We start from the raw sequence: 15,263 nt of genomic DNA on the forward strand, positions 1-15,263 counted from the left end.
GATTGATCCATCTTCCAGAAACGTCCCGGCGGCTTCCAGCTGCACTCCGAGCCACTCTATCGATTGTGATGATCGCCTCCACTTTGCCTTGAGTCAGTCCTTTGGTGGAAAAGTACAGGGGGTGCAGCCAGAGGGGCACAGTTGGGAGGAGGAGGGGAGTAGCTGACCAGAGGGGTCACCTTCCGTGGTTGAGTTCCCCGGCGGACAAGCCCACGCTGCGAGCATGTCACTGTACACAGGGAGGCTTCGCCGGTGGGCTTGCCATTAAAGCAGGTCCATGGGTTGGTGCAGAATCGCACAGAGGAAGCTGGCGCGGCTGGTACAGGCCCTGGAGAAGGGCTTCTGGTTTGTTGTTTGTGCTGGTCGTGGGGCGTGAACTCAGGGCTTAGGCACTGCCCCTGAGGGTTGCTGGTTGGTGGTGGGGCTTGAACTGGAGCTGGGGTACTCTCTGAGCTCTTTTTACTCAAGGCTAGGGCTCTTCCATTTGGAGCCACAGCGTAAGAAGAAAACTTTTCAGTTTTCTGGTGTCTAATTGGAGTCTCACTGACTTTCCTGCCCGGGCTGGCTTTGAACCACGATCCTCAGTTTGCAGCCTCCTCAGTAGCTAGGATTTCAGATGTGAGCCACCGGTACCCAACTGTCCCTGTTGCTCAAGGTTGGCGCTCCACCACTTGAGCCACAGCTTCCCGTACTGCCTTTTTGTGATTCATTAGAAGAGTCTCACGGGCTGTCTTGCTAGGGCTGGCTTTGAGTCTTGATTCTCAGATCTCAGCCTGCTGCGTAGCTGGGATTACAGCGGTGCCCAGCTCGTGGTTTGTTTTCTGTTCCCCCAGCCTCCCAGCCACACCCGGGGGGCTAAACCGTGTGCAGTGGAGGCCTGGCTGGTAGGGGGCTCAGAACAGATAGTGTCTAGCTTGTCCTCGGAGCCTCCCCAGGCCCATCCACGTGATCAGAACCCGGCAGCCGGTCTACACTGCAAGACATGGCTGAGTCATCCCCACAGACCGAGCCCCTGCCTCGGATGGTCAGCCTCCCAGCTAAGCGGCCTTCCCGGCCGTACACCCGAGTTCAGCTTAGGAATCTGGTCATCTGGTCATCGACACCAGACTAAGTGGTCATGGAGAGATACGGCCATCTTGATCGCCTCCCTCTTTCCCCATCCTGCCTCTGTGTGCTAAAAACGGATAAGCATTCGAAGTGGGACACGTTGTAGCATCCGGTTCCTCTTCACAAACAGCAATAATAGAGCCACGTGTCTGAACCGTACCTGGCTCTCAGCGCCGTATTTATGCAGATTTATGCCTTGAGAGGCCTGGGCTGCTCCCAGCCTCCCGGCAGCTTGGAGCCTGCGTCTGGCTGCGGTCTGGCCTGGCTGGGTGTGGGCAGCGGTTGCTGTGGGCTGCAGGGGTGGGGGGAGGGCGGAGAGGCAGTGTCACTCAGGGAAGCCAGGCATCGTGCGAACACCGTGAGCAGGTGACTTTCTAGAGCGAGCCAAGCAGCGCTGTCCCAAGGGGATAACTTATAAGGTTACGGGATGTTAAGTACTGTGGAGAAACAGCGACCTGGTGGGAGCGTCGAGGGCAAGCAGGTGGCAGGGATGGGGCTGGCGTGAGGGCGTGGACTCCGGACAGCGGCCGCTCCCGTCCCTGGGTGGGATGCGGCCGGCTGGCCCGGCCTTTGAGAGAGAGGGGGCCCCAGGAAGTGTGCTCACCTTGCAGCCCCAGTCCTGAGTGTGCCCGGACCAGGAGAGCACCTGGACTCAGGGAGGACTCTGAGGGTGTCTTCAGCATCCTCACAAAGGAAGGCTCCATACGCAGGCACACAAACAGGTGAGCCGCCAACGGGGCGACGGCGCCTGAGCCAGGAGCAGGAGGGCGGCTTCCAGGAGCTCGGGAGAGGGGCCTGACGCCGCCCCCGGGCCACCCTCCCCTCCCCATCCCCACGGGCCCTTCTGCCGCTTCCAGCCCCGGAGGACGCTTGCTTCCAGAGTCAGCGCTGAGGAGGGCTGGGGAGACTCCCCCCCCCCCCCCACACACACACACGGGCCACCAGCCCCCGAAAAGGGAGGGAGGGACTTCCTGTCTGCTGGGAACTCATCCGGCCCCAGGGCCTACAAAAGGCCTCCCAGGGGTGCTGGGTTCCATGCCAGTCCCAAGAGAAGGCCTTGCTTTCTCCATGGTTTCCCTCGCTTTCTCCACCTGTAAAATGGAAGTGTGCTCCATTAAAATCAGACAGACCACAGAACTGTGTGGGACAACGTCAACAGGGTTCCTACCCCACACTCTCCCCCCCCCCCCGGCTGGAAGGGGGGTTCAGCCTGGAAGCCAGGCCGTGTGCAAGCACAGGCACGCTCGGCCCCCGGGGCCACGCCACAGTTCTACAAGACAGAGGAGTTCCAGAGACGGATGACAAGGAGGGCTGGAAAGCATTACGAGTGTGCTTAATAACATCGGATGCCCACAGTGGTTAGGAGTAAACTTTATCATATGGACTGCACGCACCTGTGTGCGGGACGGGGCTTGAGCTCTCTGCGCAGCCTTTTCCTCACGGCATGGCTGTTGTGCCACTTTAGCCACATCTCCAGTCCAGCATTTTTTGCTACTCGGAGATTGAGTTTTGCACATTTTTCTCCCAAGGCTGGCTTTGACCCTTGATCCTCTAGGTCTCAGCTCCTAAGTAGCTAGAATTACAAATGTGAGCCATGGGCTCCTAGTTAATATGTAGGTGCCTTATTCTTTTTGAGTGGAAGTGTTTCCCTATTTCGTCCTTTGTTCACTGTTGGTATAAGAGCTACTGAGCCCGGCACTGATGGCTCACTCCTGTAATCCTAGCTACACAGGAGGCTGAGATCTGAGGCTGATGATTGTGGCTCACAGCCAGCCAAGGCAGGAAGTCCGTGAGATTCAGCTGCAATTAAACACCAAAAAAGCCAGAGATGGGGCTTTGTCTCAAAGCGGTAGAGCATTAGCCTTGAGCACAGAAGCTCAGGGACAGGGCCCATGCCGAGTTCAAGCCCCAGGATTGGCACGCACACGTGCACACACATTAAAATCAGGTAGTTGCACAACGAGGTTTCAATGCAACCTGTCCTTTTGTCAGTACAATGCATCTTGGTCGTTGTCATCCCCGCCCTCCGCCTGCCACAATGTTTTCATAGTAAGATGCGGAAGGAAGCCCGGCTGGGGAATCTGTTCCCCGTGACCCGCCCTCCATGCCAGCCTGGGGTTCACCCGTCACACTTGTCAAGCTGGGATGCAATTATTCCCATCACAGACGCCTGTCCCTCCCCCGGTTCTGAGGAGGCTCTTTCTAGATAACCACGGAAAGAGGACCCACTCTCCCTGTCATCCCTGGGGAAGCCGGTCCCTGCCCTAGGCTGTCTCAGGATTCTGAGCATGGCAGGGCAAATATTCTCCTGGCCACTTGGGACATGGGCAGCAGCATCCCTTGCACCTGCGTTGAGGTCAGAAAAATATTTGGGCTCCAGTCAGTGTGATGCGTGTATAAATGCACACTCTTCCGGATCCGTCGATGTGATGTCTTCTCTGTCCCTGGGCCCCAGGGGCTACGCGCAGGGTGCTGGGCCTCTCTTCCTCCACCTATACTCAGACAAATCTGTGGCCGCTGTGGTCTCCCGGGTCACATGGGGGCAGCCGTCATGGCCTGGGGCTTCCTGAGAGGGAATCCGTGGCCTTTGGCCCCTGGAGCAGGGGTCCCCACTTGGGCCTTGTCCCTGCATTACAGGGGAGCAGTGAGCACGCTTGCTTCAGGTCTTTGTTTTCCACTTTGTTCCAGAGGAAGCTTCTCCGGAGCTCTGTGCCCGGTGCTCTGGAGACTAAGTTCCATTTTTAGAACGAAAGCCTGAGACCAGAAAGGGTGTGACCTGAAGCCCAGAGCAAGCCCAGGACCGGATGCCAGGCCTGCCCACCAGTGACTCCCAGTGACTCGTCCCCAAACCTCGAAGGCCTGCCCCGCCCTGGCTGCCAGAGGCTTCCGGGAAGGGAGCTGGTTGTCCCGCACTGACCTGCCTGCCCCTCCTGCCATCCCCCTGCCCTGCCTGAGTTACTGCTTTCCATCCGCCCCCTCCTCCCTCCCTCTCTCCCTCCTCCTCTCAAGTCGTCTCTCCATCCTCCACCCTCCCTTTCTTCTTCCTCTTCTCTAATCCTCTTCATCTCTCCCTGTGTCCCTTTTTCTTTTATCCTCTTTTCCCCTCATTGATTTTCTTGCCTTCAGGCACTCTTGGACTGGAGTTGTCCACTGGGGTGCAGACCCCCTCATGTATTAAAGGCACATTTTACGTCCTGTCTCTTCTAAGGGGCTGCCCTCCAAGGCAGATACCCACAAACATTTGCATTTAAAAAAATGCTTTAAAACTAGCTTCTAGCTGGGTGCTGGTGACTCATAACCTGTCGTCCTACCTACTCAAGAGGCTGAGATCTGGAGGCTGGAGGCCAGAAAAGTGTGAGAGACTCCATCTCCAAAATATCTAGCAAAAAGCTGGGCTGGAAATATGGCTCAATGGCAGAATGCCACGAGCCTGAGTTCAGCAAGCGTGAACCTGAGTTCAAATTTATGTACTGCCAAGAAAAAATATAGTCACTTCTTACTTTGCTTGCATATATGAAAATAAAGCAGTAGAACCCGTTGAGATTGTTTGAAGAAAGGGGGGAAGAAGGAGTAAAGGTAATAAAGAGGTGAGGCTAATGAGGTATATTGTATGCATGCATGTAAATGTTATGAAAATCACGGCACCTAGCTCCATTTTCCACTCAGGACAAATGAGAGAGGCTCGAGGTTTGTTCTGTGTGGCACAGTGGGCTTTTCTTCTGCCAGATTTCTTCGCCCACTGGGGAAGTTTCTGGACCTCTTGTCCCAACCCCTGCAGCTCTCCGGGCTCAGCGGCCAGGCACCTTGTCTTCTGCTTGTTCCATCTCGAGTCAGAGGCAGCCAGAGACCACCCGTTCTCAGTACAAATTAGGAACAGAAGCAGTCTGAGGCTGGGTGCCCCAGGCTTATTTCTGGCGCCCCAGGTACAGGACGTGGTTAGCGCTGAGAGATGGATACAGGCGGACAGCTGCCTGCAAATCTGCAGCTCGACCTCCAGGTTTACTGTTGACCTGGCCAGGTTTCAGGGCAGGGCAGTGAAGGGGCCAGGGGCAGGGAGGAGATGGTGAGAGGAGGAGGCAGGAGACCAGGCCTTGCTGTCCCAGGAAAGGAAAATGGTGAAGAAGCGGAGAGGAGGAGGCAGCGCCACCGCACAGGCTGACTAGACAGAACACTTTCTAGGGAGCAAGGAGACAGCCTGTTCTGTTTGGTCTGCTGGAGGAACCCCTACTCCTGTCACATGGGGTTGGACATTGGACAGGCCAGTGTCCTCAGCCTCAGTCACCTCCAACAAGACAAAACGAAAACAACTCAAACTTCTAGCCATGTGCCATTCCCAGGTGTGCTCCGAGGCCAACAGGATCTCCAGACATAGCAAGTGCTCAGGGGCCACCCTGGTAACCCTCGTGTTTTCTTCCCAGGGCCCACGCTGCCCCTCTAGGCTTCTAGGGAATGCCCAGAGCAGCTTCTCCACCACACAGGCTCAGCTCCTTGTTGTGGAAAAACACAGGGCTCCAGTTTGATTCCTAAAGGTGAAGGGCCGTCCTCTCCAGGGGACAGCGAGGAAACCCTGGGGCTCGCAGCTCACCTGCCACAACTGTGACACGCAGACCCCTGTCTTCTGCTCTTAGGTGGCTGAGGGTCAGAGCATTGAAAGGGATGGAGGGTACTCAGCAAGGAGGGTACTTGTTGGTCTCAGAGAGATGCCCTCGGTAAAGATGAAGGTACTCCCGGCAGCAGTATGGGGTGAACTGCCCGGAGCTACCAAATGAGTATTCAGAACGGAGGAGCCCTGGACAGCTCTTTGGGGAGGGCCCTTGCTCAGCCATTAGTGGCTCTAAAGATTGGCAAGAGTTCCTGAGGAGCAAGGGAGAAACCAGGGACCGAGGGGAGCCTGTAGACTCCCCCCTCCCACCTCCCCCCCCATGGACATGGGGTGAGGCTCCCCACCCCCGCCATGGACATGGGGTGAGGCTCCCCCCCCCCCCCGCCATGGACATGGGGTGAGGCTCCCCCCCCCCGCCATGGACATGGGGTGAGGCTCCCCCCCCCCCCCCCGCCATGGACATGGGGTGAGGCTCCCCCCCCCCCCCCGCCATGGACATGGGGTGAGGCTCCCCCCTCCCCCCCCCCCCCCGCCATGGACAAGGGGTGAGGCTCCACCCCCCTGCCATGGACATGGGGTGAGGCTCCCCCCCCCCCCCCCCCCCCCGCCATGGACATGGGGTGAGGCTCCACCCCCCGCCATGGACATGGGGTGAGGCTCCCCGCCCCGCCATGGACATGGGGTGAGGCTCCCCCCTCCCCCCCCCCCCCCCCCCGCCATGGACAAGGGGTGAGGCAAAAGGAAGTCTGACCTTCCTCTCAGCTGATAGGCTGTGTCAGGTGCCGGGCAGGGCTGTGGGGGCCAGGACGCGAGAACCTCCGCCAAGAAGACAGCTGTGTGACCCGACCACCGTGCAAGGGACAGGGGGAGGACCCCGGAGGAAACCCGGGGCCTCGTGCGTGCGAGGCGGGCGCTGGACCGCCAAGCCGCGTCCCTCGCCCCGGCTTTCTCGTGTTCTGTGCCGGCCCCGGGGCTTGGGCTCGAGGCTGGGCCTCGGCCCCGGGCCGCTCTGCCCCAGGCTGGCCTGCGCTCTACCACGTGGGCCACGGCGCCACGCCGGGCTTTGTGGTGCCTGACTGGACATAGGACTCTCAAGACTTTCTTAAAGCCCAGGCTGGCTTCCAACCCGGGTCCTGGGGCTCGGCCTCCCTCGGCAGTTGGGGTGCGAGGGGCGCGGCCCCGGCCCCGGCCGGCCGCTTACTTTACTTCTGAGGACGGTCAGACGCTTCTCCGCGCGCCCCGCTCCGCACGCGGGCCCGCGGGGAGAGGGGAGGGAGGGGGGCCCGCCCGGCACCTCGGCCCCCCCGCGGGGAGGGGGCCCCCAGGACGCCGTGCCGGGACGGAGGCGGCTAGGGGGCGGTGGCGTGCCCGCCGCGGCCGGTCCGGAACCTCGGGGCGCCCGGCGCGCGGCCCCGCCCCGGCCCCGCCCCTCGGCGCGCGCGGCCCCGCCCCTCGGCGCGCGGGCGGGTGACGTCACGGCGCGCGGCCTTGTGGGGCGGGCGCGGCGCCGGCGACGCCATTTTCGGCGGCTGAGGGAGCGCGGCGGGCGGCGGAGCGCGAGGCCGGGCGCGGAGGATGCTGCGCGGCGGCTGCCCAGGCGCCTCTCGCTCGTGACCGCGGCGCCCGCCCCAGGCGGCCGGGCTGTGCGCGGCGGCCGCCTCTCCGTGACAGCGCGAGCGTGCGCGGCCCGCCGGACCGGACGGTGAGTGCGCGGCGCGGCCCCGGCGCGGCCCCCGACCCCCGGGCAGCGGTCCCCGCCGCGGCCCCCACGCCCGCCCCGCGGCCCCGGCCCCACCCGCGCCCCTCCAGGCCCGGACCCTCCTCCTTCCCGCCCGCGCCCCACTCCCCGGCCCGGGCTCCCCACCCCACCCCGGCCCGCGGCCTCGCCCCTCCGGCCCCTCCGCCCCGCCCTCAGCCGCGCCCCTCCAGGCCCGGCCCGTTCGGTCCCCTCCCGGGCCAGGGCCCCGCCCGCCCCGCGTCCCCGGCTCGGCGGGGCTCGGCTGGGCGGGGGCGGCGGTCCCCGTGACAGCTGCGAGCCTCGAGCCGTGCGGCGGCCCCCGGGGGGCGAGGCGGCGGGGGCGGCCGGCCGGCCGGGGCCGCTTTGTCCGAAGCCTCCCCTTCCGGCCTCCGCCTCCCCGGTGTCGCCCTCCCGGCACCGCCCTAGGCGACGCGGCGAGGCGGGCCCTTCCTCCCAGCTCTCCGCCGCCCGGTGTGGATCCTCCCCGGCGATGGCGACCGCGCCCGCGCCCGCGCCCCGCGCAGCTGCCCCTACTGGAGCTGTCAGTGCCACCTGCGATGCTCCCCCTCCCTTGAAATAATTAAAGCCTTGAAAAAGTTACATGGTTGCGTGATTGAGTGGATGGTTTCCGAAGTGAGGGTTGTAAAGCCATCTCCAGGTGCATTCATTGTGTTAGTTGTTGCAGAAGGTTATTGTTTAAACATTGAAAATTTACATATTAAGTGATGATTAGGATTGCTTGCCAAAAGCGTCTTTCAAAATTGAGAACAACATATTTGGGATAAATACTGTTTAAATCGCGTTAGAAGGCAGTTGCCTTTTTGGTTCTTTGTGATAAATTCCAAGGTGTTTTTTTTCCCCCCACAGCATGACTAAGCCTTTGATCAGAATCAGTTTCTTAATGCATTGTAATTGACCCAAGTCTAATGCATTATAATGTAATACATTCCAATGTCCATCCTCCTTCACTCTCTAGATCTTATTAGTTAGGGGTTTACTTTCCAGAAAGTGGCCACAAACCTCAGTTACAGTGGGAAATTTGACTCACTATTTTGTTTCCTAAGTATTAGTAAGAATACAGTGATACTAGATAATTAAAATCTCAGGCTGTGTGAAATTATTTGTGGAAGGGCAAACACTCTTCAGGTCATCAAAGAATGCAACATCATGTTGCGGGTGAGCCTGGAAGGCTGTGGTACCAGGTGGTAACCTCCCCACAGCTCTGGCTCATCTGACTGCATTGTGTTGTAAATGCATAATACACCGAGGAAATAATGCTGGGTGTGATGATGCATGCATGCTTATAATCCCAGCACAGGAGAGGCTGAGACCAGAGAGTTGAGAATTCCAGGCCATCGGCTACACATCATGACCCTGTATCAAAAAAAAAAAAAAAGTATAGGAATATAAAGATGTGATACATGGAAAGTGGAAGGGAATGCCACTAGGAGTACACAATTACCTTAAGTATTTCTTTTTTCTTTTGTGTTGGTCATGAGGTTTGAGCTCAGAGCCTGGATGCTGTCACTGAGCTGTTTTTGCTTAAGGTTAGCACTCTACCACTTTGAGCCACAGATCCACTTCTGGTTTTGAGGTGATTAATTGGAAAGAAAGAGTCTCATATCCTTCCCTCCCTGGGCTGGCTTTGAACCATGATCATCAGATCTCAGCCTTGTGAGTAGAGAGGATTATGGGCTGAGCTACCAGCACTTAGCTTTAAATTACTTTTTCTTTTTTTTTTTTTGGCCAGTCCTGGGCCTTGGACTCAGGGCCTGAGCACTGTCCCTGGCTTCTTCCTGCTCAAGGCTAGCACTCTGCCACTTGAGCCACAGCGCCGCTTCTGGCCGTTTTCTGTATATGTGGTGCTGGGGAATCGATCCTAGAGCCTCGTGTATCTGAGGCAGGCACTCTTGCCACTAGGCTATATCCCCAGCCCCTAAATTACTTTTTAGTAAAGACTTTATGGGGGCTGGGAAGGTGGCTTAGTGGTAGAGTGCTTGCCTAGCCTGCATGAAGCCCTAGGTTCCATTCCTCAGTATCCCATAAACAGAAAGCCAAAAGTGGCTCTAGTGGTAGAGCACTTGCCTTGAGCCTTGAGCAAAAGAAACTCAAGGACAGTGTCCAGGCCATGAGGTCAAGCCCCAGGACGCCCCCCCCCCCCCCAAAACACACACACACACACACAAAATTATGGATGGGATGCCCAGAAAGGCAAAAAACAAACCCTCACAAACCCAAAGTAGTTGTTTAAATATAAGCATGTTTCCCCAAGTCTGTGTGGAACTCTAATGGACCATAAACTATGTTAAAGCATGATTGTCCAAAAAAAAGCTAGAAATAGGAAATTCAAAAGTTGAGGGGTGGGCTGGGGATATAGCCTAGTGGCAAGAGTGCCTGCCTCGGATACACAAGGCCCTAGGTTCGATTCCCCAGCACCACATATACAGAAAACGGCCAGAAGCGGTGCTGTGGCTCAAGTGGCAGAGTGCTAGCCTTGAGCGGGAAGAAGCCAGGGACTGACAGTGCTCAGGCCCTGAGTCCAAGGCCCAGGACTGGTCAAAAAAAAAAAAAGTTGAGGGGTAGGCTGGGAATGTGGCCTAGTGGTAGAGTGCTTGTCTAGCATGCATGAAGACCTGAGTCCTCACCACCATATATACAGAAAAAGCCTGAAGTGGTGCTGTGGCTCAAGTGGTAGAGTGCTAGCCTTGAGCAAAAAGAAGCCAGGGGCAGTGCCCACCCCAAGACTGACAAAAATAAACAAACACGTTGAAGGGTTATAAAATTAGTTCTTAGGGGTTGGGAATGTGGCTCAGTCCTAGAGTGCTTGCCTAGCATGCAAGAAACCCCAGGTTTGATTCCTCAGTACCACACAAACAGAAAAAGCCAGAAGTAGCTCTGGCTCAGGTGGTAGCTAGCCTTGAGCAAAAGCAGCTCAGGGACAGCGCCCAGGCTCTGAGTTCAAGCCCCAGATTTTGCTAAATAAATAAATAATAAATCTTAGATGAATGGAATGACAGAAACCAAGACTTATGTAACCATTGTTGGACTGGGGATTGAACTTGATAAGCAAGGGTTCTACTACTTGAGCTACACTTTCAGCCTAATAAAGTGATCTTGTGTGGTTTTTTGTTTGTTTTTGGTCCTGGATGCTGGTTCTGGAGTTTGAACTCAGGACCTGGGTGCTGACCCTGACTGAGCCTTTTTGCTTAAGGCTAGTGCTCTACCACTGAGCCACAGTGCCACTTCTGGTTTTCTGGAGGTTAACTGGAGATAAGAATCTCATGGACTTCTCTGCCCAGGCTCTAGCTTTCAACCAGGATCCTCAGAGTTCAGCCTTCTGAGTAGCTAGGATTACAGGCGTGAGCCACTGGTACCCAGCCTTTATCGTGTGTGTGGTGTGTGTGTGTGTGTGTGTGTGTGTGTGTTTAAGAGCTGGGAAATTTGTGTCATGTCTTAGGGAACAGAATAAAAATGGCAAATTAAGATTGTAGAAAGGTGTTATTAAGTGACTGATGACTGTTGAGAACCACTGGATGACAGCCATTGTGATACTGGAATTCAGAGATAAAGCTGTCAATCTGGAAGGTCCCAGGTTAAACACCTAATCCACTGAATACTGAGGAAGCCATTACTTGCACTGGAAGGAAAGTTGGATTAGCCAAGTGTTGAGTTTCCCTGAAGCTGTCTTCCTGATGGGTAGAAATAAAGGCTGAGGGTGGCCTGTGGCTGAAGGGAGTCCCAAAGTGGTGGAGGAGAGAGGCAACGGTGAGGTGGGCTGCTTTCATCCTGAGGTGTGCAGGCAGATCAGAGGAACCAGGTGGCATGTAGAATGGGACTCCGTGTATGGGTGATGCTGAGAACTGGGATGAGCTGGTTAGGAAACTTCATGCCAGGTGAAGCCTGTGAGCCTTGGAATTAGGGCAGTGACAGGAAGTACAGAGGAACAGCTGGATTAGGGGGATTTAGGGTACAGTGGATCTGCTTTGGGGCAGGGAGTGAGGCTGCAGGCCTCAGGAGTACTCCTGGACGGTCAGAGCTTCCAATGGCTGTCCTACGGTCTTGGCATCCTGAGTAGCTAGGATTGCAGGTGTAAGCCACGGGCACATGGCAAAATGGCTGCTTTTTTTTTTTTAATGGAAGACATGGGCAGAGCTGTCTTGGGTAAGGGCAGTTACAGGACCAACACAAGGCATCATCATCATGAGAGACTTCAGCTTCAGTAGTTGCAAGGTGCTTCTCAAAGCCTAACACTTGAGGGCTGGGAATGTGGCTTAGTGGTAGAGTGCATGCCTGGCATGCACAAAGCCCTTTGTTTAATTCCTCAGCACCACATAAACAGAAAAGGCCAGAAGTGGTGCTGTGGCACAAGAGGTAGAGTGCTAGCCTTGAGCAAAGGCTCAGACAGGGTCAGCACCCAGGCCCTGGCAAAAAAAAAAAAAAAAAAAAAGAAAAAGTACAATCAAAGCCTAACACTTGAAAGCAGAGGCCTGGGTTCTCAGCTTGTAACTCCTCTCTGTCCTCATACTTCCTGCCTCCTAGGCAGATGGAGGTAGTAGCCACAGTGCCTGTTTCACCAGGAACAATGTAAAGCCATGCCTGGAGAGGACTGGACATAAATGTCTCCACTGATGGGAATATTTTTGAACCAATGGGGGGAAAAACCTATTTTGTATACACATACAACAGCTTAAAGTGTTAGCTCCGTTGCTAGGTGTAGTACTCAGGCTGTAATCTTAGCTACTTGGGAGGTGCAGATGAAGTGGGGTTTGTGGCTAACCCTGGCATGAAAGTTTGCAAGATTCCTATTTCAGTCAAAGGCTGGGTACACTGTCATCCCAGTGACAAATGGAAGTACAAAAAGGGGGATTGACACCCATGGTGGCCTTGGCATAAAGACTTAGTCTTAAATAACACAAAAGGGGCTAGCCAAGTGGCTTGAGTGCCTGTTTAGCAAACAGGAAGCTCTGAGTTCAAACCCTACTACCAACAAAAGGCAAATAGAAGTTGGCGCTACTGATACTTACTGAATTTCATTAGTAAGTGTGACTAGCACATCAAACATCAAAAAGTACACCAAGCATATCAAAAAGCATAAACCCAAAGTGCTGTGATTATAGGTGTATACTACCTACCTCCCTTGCCAATTATCGGTCATTTCTCCTCCAAACAATTCTGACCTGGTTTCTGTCTCCAGTAGGTTTAGTTTTCCGACTCTAGCATTTATTATAAAGTGAGGTTATCTGCTGTGTATTTTTCCATCTAGCTTATTTTGTTTAGTACATCTTTTGAAATTCATATTGTTGGATGTGGCTTGTTCCTTTCTACTCCTAAGTACTGCTCTATAGTGTGCTTGCCATACAGTTCTCTCCCTGTGCATCTGGGGGACAATTCCCTCTTGTATAAGACCACATGAACATACATTTTTATTTCTTCTCAATAAATACTCATGAGTAGAATTGCTTATATGGTAAATGTGTGATTAACTTTGAAAGAGTTACATCTGACCTCCAGGGTGTGATTTACTGTCCCTATTAAAGACATACTGTTTTAGGAACTATTAGCTAGCTGACATTAATCCTTAGTTGGCATTAATCCTTAGGTGGGTGTCATTAAAAACAAGCCATTGGGTGGTGGTTCATGCCTGCTAGCTATTCAGGAGGCTGAGATTGAGGATCTGGGTTTGAAGGCTATCTGGGCAGGAAAGGCCATGTGAGACTTACCTCCAATTAACTACTTAAAAACCAGAAGTGGGGGCTGGGGATATGGCCTAATGGCCAGAGTGCTTGCCTCGTATACATGAGGCCCTGGGTTCAATTCCCCAGCACCACATATACAGAAAACGGCCAGAAGTGGCGCTGTGGCTCAAGTGGCAGAGTGCTAGCCTTGAGCAAAAAGAAGCCAGGGACAGTGCTCAGGCCCTGAGTCCAAGCCCCAGGACTGGCCAAAAACAAACAAACAAAAACCAGAAGTGTAGCTGTGGCTTAGAGTGGTAGCGTGCTTGCTAGCTTTGAGTAAAAGAGCTCAGGGTTAGTGCCTAGGCTCTGAGTTCAAGCCCCACGACTGACAAAAGCAAAAAAAAAAAATCTTTATGTTCCATAACTTATACCACCTTCAGTAGTGTCTTCTGCAGACTCGTGTAGCACCTACTCTTTACCCTTCTTAGTCATTAGTCCAGCCGATGGAGCTGTTCTTTTCTGTTTGCTCAACCATCAACTCCTAAGTGGGGCATTTGTATCATTAGGTCTTACTTATTCTTCTTTTAGGGAAAAGCATATTCTCTTTGTTCGTGTACTCAGCTTCCCTTTAGTTTCTTGTGCTAAAAGTTTGCTTTTGAGGAGAAAGGCCTCTGGTCTTCTGGAAAATTGAGCTTAGGAAAGGGAAGTAGCCTTCTTGTGAAACTTCATTCTCAGGTGCAGCTCTGAGTATGGACAGTCCTCTGGATTTCTAAAAGAGCAAAGTAAGCTCTTGGAGAGAGACACGTGCATACCTTGGAACAGGTGCAGTTAGAATACTGCTGGAGGATCTAAGAACCTGTCAACTTCCCAGCAGAATCTGGAAGGCCTTGAGACTAGCCAATGGGAAGGCATCCAGAGGGTGTCGAGCCACATTTTCCCATTCTGACAGCATGTGTAAAACAAAATCCTCAAAAGGTAAACATGTGCTTTTGCTTTTTTTATATCTAGTGATATGTTTTGTTTAGGGTGGAAATGCATTCAGAATAGCTGATGTTACTGATTTTTTTGTGTGTTTTTCTTTTGCCAGTATAGATTCTTTCATTTAGTTTGTTCTTCTGATTGAAGTTTAGTAGAGGAGATACAGGAATTAAGTTAGGTTAGATGAAATTTGAGGAAGAGATTCAGTAGAGGAGATGTTATGTGGCAAGTATAAAGTGATGAATCAGTGCACTTTGAGCCACATGCGGAAGTCTGTGCCAGGAGGTGGTGAGCCAGCACATCCTCCCTCTGGTACTCAGACATACAGAAATAATTTTTTTTTCAGTGATGCTGGGGATTGAATATAGGACTTGAGGCATGCTAAGCAATTAGTATTCTCTCTCTCTCTCTCTCTCTCTGAACATCCTGGATTTTTATTTGGCTTTAGGCTTCCTGGGCAGGTACTCACTCTACTGCCGAACCATGCCTCCATCCCTTTTCCCCCCCACCAGTTGTTATACTCTTTGAACGACCCTATGTGCTTAAACCTTAGTCCATCTATTTACTGTGTAGCTGGGGACACCAGGATCTCACTACTGCACTCACCTTTTCATTCATGGAGATGAGGTATCTAAAATTCTATGCCCAGACTGACCTTGAACCACTGTCCTTCTGAACTCAGCTACCCAAGTAGCTAGGATTACATGTGAGAACCACTAGCACCTGACTCCAACAGCAATTCTTTTTCTTTCTTTCTTTCTTTCTTTTTTTTTTTTTGCCAGTCCTAGGCTTGAACTCGGAGCCTGGGTGCTGTCTCTAAGCTTCTTTTGTTCAAGGCTAGCACTCTACCTCTTGAGCCACAGCACACTTTGGGGTTTTTCTGTTTATGTGGTGCTGATGATTCAAACCCAGGGCTTAGTGCATGCTAGGCAAGCACTCTACTACAAAATGACATTCCCAGTCCCAGCAATTCTTTTTCTTCATACTTTGTTTTGTTTTTTGGCAGCACTGGGACTTGAACTCAGGTCTTCATATTCATTCAACTTGCTTGCTTAAAGCTGACACTGAAACTTGAGCCATACTTCCAGTCCAGCTTTTTGCTGATTATTAGAGACACAGTCTTTTCTGTCCAGGAGGCTGGCTTTGAACAGTCCTCCAGGTC

At 53.8% G+C, this 15,263-nt stretch overlaps 1 protein-coding gene across 12 annotated transcripts in view; it reads left to right on the top strand.

The window, feature by feature from the left end:
- Window positions 1-7,248: 7,248 nt before the first annotated feature.
- The window catches only part of Klc1 (kinesin light chain 1), a 44,050-nt gene continuing 36,035 nt past the window's right edge, over window positions 7,249-15,263 (top strand). For 9 of the 12 annotated variants that reach the window (XR_007213231.1, XM_048362650.1, XM_048362651.1 and 6 more), the window contains exon 1: window positions 7,250-7,412. The gene's annotated coding sequence lies outside the window, so the exon portion shown is untranslated. Of the gene's footprint in view, window positions 7,413-15,263 lie in introns of all 12 variants that reach the window. The other 3 variants (XM_048362662.1, XM_048362654.1, XM_048362661.1) reach the window with 1 other exon arrangement.

The sequence above is a fragment of the Perognathus longimembris genome, chromosome 14, assembly GCF_023159225.1.
Source record: "Perognathus longimembris pacificus isolate PPM17 chromosome 14, ASM2315922v1, whole genome shotgun sequence".
Taxonomy (NCBI): Eukaryota; Metazoa; Chordata; class Mammalia; order Rodentia; family Heteromyidae; genus Perognathus; species Perognathus longimembris.